Source organism: Tripterygium wilfordii, chromosome 11 (assembly GCF_013401445.1).
Source record: "Tripterygium wilfordii isolate XIE 37 chromosome 11, ASM1340144v1, whole genome shotgun sequence".
Lineage (NCBI taxonomy): Eukaryota > Viridiplantae > Streptophyta > Magnoliopsida > Celastrales > Celastraceae > Tripterygium > Tripterygium wilfordii.
The window spans coordinates 5,468,400-5,477,513 of record NC_052242.1 but is presented as its reverse complement, the minus strand read 5'-3'; the positions used below and the strand labels follow the sequence as shown (position 1 = coordinate 5,477,513).

Here is a 9,114-nt window from a genome sequence, read left to right as displayed (position 1 = left end):
TTTTGTTTTTATATTTATATTTATATTTTTTTTTATAGTTTTGTATTTTTGGCCGGACGAAAATCGGTTACTACAGCTGCCCCCCTTTGTATGTCTTTTATGAAGTAAAAGGCGGACAAAGGTGTAGTTAACCGAATTTCGTACGGAAAGGATAAGGAAAGATGCGCGGGATCACTGTAGCCATTCCCGGCTTGGCTTAAAAAGTGCTCGGGATCATTGGGGCCATTCCCGGCTTGGCCGATGCTTGAATGAAATCCCACTTGGAGTGGGTTTTGTAAATTGAAAAAAACTGTGTGCTCGGGATCATTGGGGCCATCCCCGGCTTGGCCAATGCTTGAATGAAATCCCACTTGGAGTGGGTTTTGTAAATTGAAAAAACAGTGTGCTCGGGATCATTGGGGCCATTCCCGGCTTGGCCGATGCTTGAATGAAATCCCACTTGGAGTGGGTTTTGTAAATTGAAAAAACAGTGTGCTCGGGATCATTGGGGCCATTCCCGGCTTGGCCGATGCTTGAATGAAATCCCACTTGGAGTGGGTGTTGTAAATTGAAAAAACAGTGTGCTCGGGATCATTGGGGCCATTCCCGGCTTGGCCAATGCTTGAATGAAATCCCACTTGGAGTGGGTGTTGTAAATTGAAAAAACAGTGTGCTCGGGATCATTGGGGCCATTCCCGGCTTGGCCGATGCTTGAATGAAATCCCACTTGGAGTGGGTGTTGTAAATTGAAAAAACAGTGTGCTCGGGATCATTGGGGCCATTCCCGGCTTGGCCGATGCTTGAATGAAATCCCACTTGGAGTGGGTGTTGTAAATTGAAAAAACAATGTGCTTGGGATCATTGGGGCCATTCCCGGCTTGGCCGATGCTTGAATGAAATCCCACTTGGAGTGGGTTTGGTAATTGAAAAAACAGTGTGCTCGGGATCATTGGGGCCATTCCCGGCTTGGCCAATGCTTGAATGAAATCCCACTTGGAGTGGGTGTTGTAAATTGAAAAAACAGTGTGCTCGGGATCATTGGGGCCATTCCCGGCTTGGCCGATGCTTGAATGAAATCCCACTTGGAGTGGGTTTTGTAAATTGAAAAAACAGTGTGCTCGGGATCATTGTAGCCATTCCCGGCTTGGCTGAAAAAGGATCTTCTATTTTTGTTTTTTTTTTTTTTTGTTTTTTTTTGTTGTTTTTTTTGTTGTTTTTTTTTTTGAGAAAAGGTATTTGGGAGTTTTTTTGTAATCTCACCTTGACAGAAAGATGTTTCGAGCAGATGATATGCTTTGATTTGAGGAGAATGACTACGTCCAAGCTGTACCTTCTGCATAAACCTGCCATAATACAAAGAGGACAAACCATATGCAAAAATGATGCATGTAATGACCTATTTTGCTCAAATATGAATGTCTCATTAATGAGTGAATGCATGCTCTCTCAAGGCTTTGCCGTCCTTAGTCACGCGTACAGTTGCGAATTGATAGAACAAATCTGCTTCTTTGTAGGGTTTGACCTTCCGATTCTGGATTTTCGATGCATCTTCTCTATACTGATTAGCAAAAGCCTTCGCTCATTCCCAAACCCAACTCTTCAGCTATCTTTCTTCCTTTTCTTTGCTTATTTGCACGTGTGCCCACTTTTGAGTTCAATGCTGCCATTTCATCTGGGTTTATTTTTTCATTTGGTTGTGCGTGTCATATGATTATGATCTTCTCTTTCCTGCTAATGCTTACTTCGGCTTCAAGTCTTTTATTCAAATCCTCTCCAGCTTAGGATGCCAAAATCTAATCAAATTCCTGTCAAAAGTAATGTCCTAATGCATTCTTCATATTTTCTGTCAAAACTTTGTCAGTGATAAATTCAATAGTATAGCCATGCATGTCAATTACTGAATGCAAATGATAAACCTTTTGGAATATGGATTGAGAATGGAATTGGGTATGGAAAAAGATGTCACAAGTGACCAGGCTACAGAAATGAGTTTCTTCACCATTTTTATTGAAAAGGATGGGTGCCAATTGACAAAGATATGTACAAGAATGTAGTGAAATCAAAAGAAGATAGGACAAACCATGTAAATGCCAAGATGAAATATGTAATAATTCAAAGATTCCACCAAAACTGCCCCAGTTTTGGTGTGCACCCAATTAACAATGATCAAATCTGACTCGTCTGAGATTGTCTCTGAGTCCTCCATTTCTGCCAACAAACTTCTCAAACCAATGATAGCATAAAGAGCATCCCAAAAACTGCCCCAGTTTTGGGTGCGTGCTCAAATAACTGTCATCTGATCAGGCAACTACGAAGCCGATTTTGTACTCCGCACCAATGTCAATGCAAGACAAGTTAACAACCAACAGACTCATGTCTCAACCTCCTTTCTTCAAACAATCTTCAACCGAAATTTGCAGCCATAATTAAAGTACCCGTAAGGGTTTTCACTTCAATAAAATTTCTTATTGTCCCTAATTTTTGCCTAGAGCGCCCTTTCAGGTTTTCACTCTAGCGGGATTTTTTTTGCCTAGAGCGCCCTTTTCGGGTTTTCACTCTAGCGGTTTTTTTTTTTTTTTTTTTTTGTTTTTTTTTGTCCCTAATTTTTGCCTAGAGCGCCTTTTCGGGTTTTCACTCTAGCGGGATTTTTTTTTTACGCATAATACCGCCTGAGAACATCGGCATTTACTGGGTGAGGCAAATCATCTCCGTCCATCTTTGTCAAAATTACCGCTCCACCGGAGAATGCTTTCTTCACCACATATGGTCCCTCGTAGGTAGGAGTCCATTTTCCACGGTGATCTCTTTGAGGTGGCTGAATCATCTTTAGTACTAAATCCCCTCCTCTGAAACAACGAGGACGCACTCTCTTGTGATGTGCTCTTATCATTCGTCTTTGATAAAGTTGTCCTCTACAAAGTGCTCCCAATCTTCTTCCCTCAATAAAATTTAGATGTTCGTACCGGGCTCGGACCCACTCCGTCTCCTCCAAGTTGGCCTCCATCACTACTCTTAGCGAAGGGATTTCTACTTCAATGGGAAGGACCGCCTCTGTCCCATATACTAAAGCAAAAGGACTTTCACCAGTGGATGTACGCACCGAAGTTCGGTACCCATATAAAGCGAAAGGAAGCTTTTCATGCCAATCTTTGTAATTCTCTGTCATCTTCTGGATGATTTTCTTGATATTTTTGTTAGCCGCCTCAACAGCCCCGTTCATCTTGGGACGATAAGGAGATGAATTATGATGCTTGATCTTGAACTGCTCGCATAAATCATTTACTATCTTGCTGTTGAAATTCGTGCCATTGTCAGTAATGATCCTTTCGGGAACCCCATAGCGACATACAATATCTTTTCTCAAGAATCGGGCGATAACGTTACTTGTCACTTTAGCATAAGAATTTGCTTCCACCCACTTTGTAAAATAATCAATTGCAACCAGGATGAAACGATGTCTGTTGGAAGCTTTGGGCTCGATAGGGCCAATAACATCGATACCCCACATTGAAAAGGGCCAAGGTGCTGCTAATACCCGCAGAGGGTTCACTGGGACATGAGTTTTATCAGCATAAATCTGGCACTTATGGCATCTGATTGCATATCTAATACAATCTCTTTCCATGGTAAGCCAATAGTAACCGGCTCGCAATATCTTCCTTGCCATTGAATATCCACTCGAATGAGTACCACATATTCCTTCATGAATCTCTTCCATAATCTGTTTGGCTTCATCAATATCCACGCATCGAAGAAGCACAAATCCCGAGCTTCTCTTATACAATACATTTTTATCCAAGAAAAAAGAGCTTGAGAGTCTTCGGATGGTGCGTTTGTCATTATCTGAGGCCTCTGGAGGGTATTCTCCTTTCTCCAAATACTGTTTTACATCATAATACCAGGGTTTGCCATCAGGTTCTGCTACTATATTCAAACAGTGCGCCTGAATTTCACGTTTCTCAATCTTGATAACCTCCACTTCTCCTCGAGGGTCCAAACCAAACATGGCTGCCAAAGTGGCCAAAGCATCTGCCATCTGGTTTTCTTCTCTTGGAATATGATCAAATTCCACACAGTCAAAAAATTTGATCAACTTTTCGATGTGTTGATAATACGGGACTAACTTGGCATCCCTGGTTTCCCATTCGTCACACAATTGCCTGATCACCAATTGAGAGTCACCATAAACCTGAAGCTTTTTAATCCCAACATCAATAGCAGCTTGAATTCCCATGGCACAGGCCTCATACTCAGACACATTATTGGTACAGTTGAAATAAAGCTTAGCAGTAAACGGGGTAACTTTTCCTTCTGGAGAAATAAGCACAGCCCCAATCCCATTACCAACGATATTAGAAGCGCCATCAAACAACATAACCCATCTGTCAATATCTTTCTGACTCTCCATTTCTAAGGACAAGATTTCTCCATCTGGGAACCCTGGATTCATAGGCTGAGAGTCATCAATCGCCTGTTCTGCTAAGTAATCTGCTATTGCACTTCCCTTCACTGCCTTCTGAGCAACATACAAAATATCGTATTCTGACAACAACATCTGTCATTTTGCAATCCTCCCCGAAAGAGATGGTTTTTCAAAAATATACTTGATTGGGTCCATCCTCGAGATCAACCAAGTAGTGTGATACAACATATATTGCCTGAGCCTATGCGCAACCCATGCCAATGAACAACAAGTCTTCTCCAACATGGAGTAGTTTGTCTCACAACTAGTGAATTTCTTGCTCAAGTAGTAGATTGCATGCTCTACCCTCCCGGATGAATCATGTTGCCCTAACATACACCCCATCGAATTGTCCGACACAGTCAAGTAGAGAATAAGCGGGCTCCCAGCAATCGGAGGCATCAAGACCGGTGGATTTTGTAAATACTGTTTAATTCTCTCAAAGGCACTTTGACATTCATCATTCCATTCTGATGGGTTATTCTTCCGAAGTAACTTAAAAATTGGCTCACACGTAGTTGTCAACTGTGAAATGAACCTTGCAATGTAATTGAGTTTCCCTAAGAAACCTCTGACTTCTTTCTCGGTGCGAGGGGCCGGCATCTCTATAATCGCCTTCACTTTATCCGGGTCTACTTCAATACCTCTCCTACTAACAATAAAACCCAACAACTTCCCTGAGGTTGCCCCAAATGTGCATTTCGAGGGATTCAACTTCAATTGGTGCCTTCTCAACCTCTTGAACAACTTCTCCAGGTTAATCACGTGATCTTCATCCTCCTTTGACTTAGCAATCATGTCATCCACATACACCTCAATCTCTTTATGCATCATATCATGAAACAGAGTAACCATGGCTCGCTGATAAGTAGCTCCCGCATTTTTGAGACCAAATGGCATGACTTTGTAACAAAAGGTACCCCATAAAGTGATGAAAGTAGTTTTCTCCTGATCTTCCGGTGCCATCTTAATCTGGTTATATCCTGAGAATCCATCCATGAAGGAGAACGCAAAATGTTTAGCAGTATTGTCTACTAATATGTCAATTTGGGGTAAAGGAAAGTCATCTTTCGGGCTCGCCCGATTAAGATCCCTGTAATCCACGCACATCCGAACCTTACCGTCTTTCTTCGGGACTGGTACGATATTTGCAACCCAATCAGGGTATTTTGCTACAGCAAGGAATCCTGCATCAAATTGCTTTTTTACTTCATCTCTAATCTTCAAAAGCATTTCCGGCTTCAATCTTCTCAACTTTTGCTTCACTGGCAGACAATCTGGTTTTAATGGCAATTTATGGACCACTATGTTGGTATCAAGTCCTGGCATATCTTGATATGACCATGCAAAAACATCCTGATATTCATGCAGCAAACCTATCAATCTTTTTCTATCTCCTCCTTCAAAAGCTGCACCAATCCTAACCTCCTTTTTCTGATCTTCAGTTCCCAAGTTAACAACCTCAGTTATTTCTTTATGCGGCTGAACTATCTTCTCCTCTTGGTTAACTTGCCTTAACATTTCTGGCGACATCTCAAATTCATCCTCAATGTCGGAATCAGATTCAACATTGTTAATGGGTGCCCCAAAATCTGGTTCATTCGGTTCATCTTTTTTATTATCATCAATTTCAGTCCTGTTAAAATGGAATGTGTGAGATTTGGATTTTTTAGAAGTGATGTGAAATGAAGTGAATAGACGTGAGAATTATGAGCAACGATTTTTGTGTATGATAAGCATATCAGAATCATCAGAAACATGAGAACATGCAAAGGCCTTACTATGCGAATTCATCAAAAGATAAAGTAAAGACATGCTCATTACAAAAACCCAATCAGTGGCCATGAGCTGGGTCACAGATCATAGTGCACATGGATATTACTCCTGAAGGCTGTTGATAGAGACTGGCAATTCAAAACTGGTCCAGTTGTTGAGCTTAAAACCTGAAGGACATGGCAAGGCTTAACAGCAAAGTTTTGATCATTCCCCATAATAACAACATGGAATTCCTCAAACTGCTCACATAACTCCCCAAAATTTCTGACTGTTGGATTGCTATGTTTTCACTTCCGTATCATATCCATGACTGCTACCAACATGTGCTCCAGCCTGTGCTGTCCATCTTCTAGTGTTTGTAGCCCCATCTCTAGTCGGGCTATCGCTGCACGCATGCGATCTGATTGTGGAGATGCTGCAATTACTGATGAGGAATCACCAGGTGGTGATGCTGAGGGACCCTCTTGGGTCTGCTTCTTTCCAGCAGAAGTTGTTTTCAAATGGTTGATGCTCTGAAGCCATGTCCTTCTTTCTAGCATGGTGACCTGATATCCCAAAGATGCTTGAGGCCGAGGAGGTCGAATGCTTTTGAACAAAAGCAACCTTGTGATAAGCCGTGGGAAAAATAACTTCCCCGCCTTTGTTGGCTTTGTCTCGACAAAATCCTTGGCTTTGAAGATAATGGCCAGATAGATCTTCCCAATATCAAACCACTGCCCTTTATACATACAGTATAAGACTGACAAGAATGTTCCTCGTCGTTCTTGCTCATGGCTAATAGGGAACAGATTTTTCCTGACAGCATCATCCAGCAACCACATCTTTGAAGGCAAGTAAGCACGACGTGTAGCGTTGCTGTGCCTATTCTTTTTTCCTCCACACATATCATCAACAATTTTCTGCTTTGACGCACAGATCGGTTGTCGAGATCCAGTGGGCTTATCATCTACTGGTGGATATCCCAAGCAGCAACACAGATCTGCTGTCGTGAATTGAACTTTTATACCATCTAGAATGACCTGATAGACCAGTTGATTCCTAGTCCGCTCACTTCGTGGTAGCTCGATGAGAGTGTGATAGAAGGAGCGAACGATCTGAGGATACACCAGTAAGTCATTTCCTGGATCTGGGTCTACTAGAAACAGCAAGGAATGCTCCCTCAAGTAGCGCATCGCCCATTTGTTGAGTGCTTCTCGCTGTACCGTTTCGTCGATTCTACATTCAGGAATAATTTCAGCTTTGTTGAACAACGCAAGCCTGGACTGTAATCTTGAGGCGATGGTGCGCGAGCGTCTCGGCATAGCTCTTGATCTTTGTGAGAGAACACACTTTTGTCAGGAATGATTGAGATGAAGATGGAGATGGAGATGGTGATGAAGATAGCTCAGAGAGAAAACACACTTTTGCAATTGAGATGGAGATGAAGACGGAAATGGCTCTGCATATACGAAGACATTTGTGGTGCCTGTCACATCAGTACTTACTTTACTGTCACCATCCACTGTTATTTTCCCGCTTGAGGACAACTCTTTTCTTCCTTCTTTTTTTCAACTAGATGATAATAAAAAAACAAAACTATCACGCTCAACTATTCATTTCCCGCTTGAGGACAAACTTTTTTTTTTTTTTTTTTTTTTTTTTTTTTTTTTTTTTCAAATAGATAATAATAAAAACAAAACTGTCACACTCAACTATTCATTTCCCGACAAACTTTTTCTTTCTTTTTTTTTTTTTCTTTTTTTTTTTCTTTTTTTTTTTTTAACTCAAATAAAATAGAATAATAAAAAAAAACTTTCGCACTCCCCGAGAAATTATGAATATTTGCACAATGAGACAGGGTACATAACGGACGGTCAAGACCTAATCCAAGTAGGATCTTTTAAACCGTCTGATAGGAGATTCCAACAGTGGTAGAGAACACGGCTCTAATGGTGATGATGGTAGTGACGGAGAATCTGACAGCTATGGGGGCAGAGAGCTGAGAGTAGAAGATGACGGTGATGATGAACATAGATCACAAGTCTCTGGAAGCTCTCTCTTCTTGTTGATGCATCCCTCTTGGTTTCCGTCTTTGGTCATGTAATCTTTCAAGCGCTTCATATCTGACAACTTCACTGGCTTTACAATAGATTCCTTTGCTCCTCCTCCCAAGCATCTGTCAATTCGAGTCACTACGGTCTCAGATGACATGATTACTCTCAGATGACATGATTAACACCGGAATCTCTCTCAAGGCAAACGATCCCTTGATTTTCTTCAACAACTCATATCTTGTCATTCCAGGTATACAGTAGTTGGTGATGATCAGATCCACCTTCAAACTATCAAACCCAACAGAACAATTATTCTCCTCGTTTAAACCCAGAAACTGAAGTACTCTTATTCCACTATCCACCGCAGTCACTTTACAGGAAGTAATCTTGAGTAAACTATTCTATCAACAAGGCTGTCATCGATAGCCAAAACATGAATCTCTTCAGAATCAGACAAAGAATGATCCATTCCAACTCCATCAACAAGAAAATTAAGAGTCAATTTCCTCAAAAACTGCACCAGTATTTTTGCTGTTCATTTTTCATTGTTTGAGCAATGCACAACTGTAATCTTGTGTAATAAGGATGGCAATGACATGAGTGAAATGGTTTTTCTTTTTTTTTCTTTTTTTTTTTTCATGCATGACTATGAACTTATTAGTTTGTCAAAATGCAAAAAATGTGTGTAGTGAATGCATGGTAGTATTAAAAGAACGAGTGTAAGATGTGTATAAACATGTACGAGTGATTAACAATCATGCAAGTATATATGGACATGTATGGATGATTAACAGATGTACAAGTACATATGGACAAGTATGGATAATTAGCAGATGTACAAGTATATATGGGCATATATGAGTA

General features: G+C 41.0%; 1 pseudogene; it reads right to left on the bottom strand.

Moving 5' to 3' along the window:
- Nucleotides 1-8,008: 8,008 nt before the first annotated feature.
- Nucleotides 8,009-8,719, bottom strand: LOC120009736 (annotated as a pseudogene).
- Between the last annotated feature and the right edge of the window lie 395 nt (nt 8,720-9,114).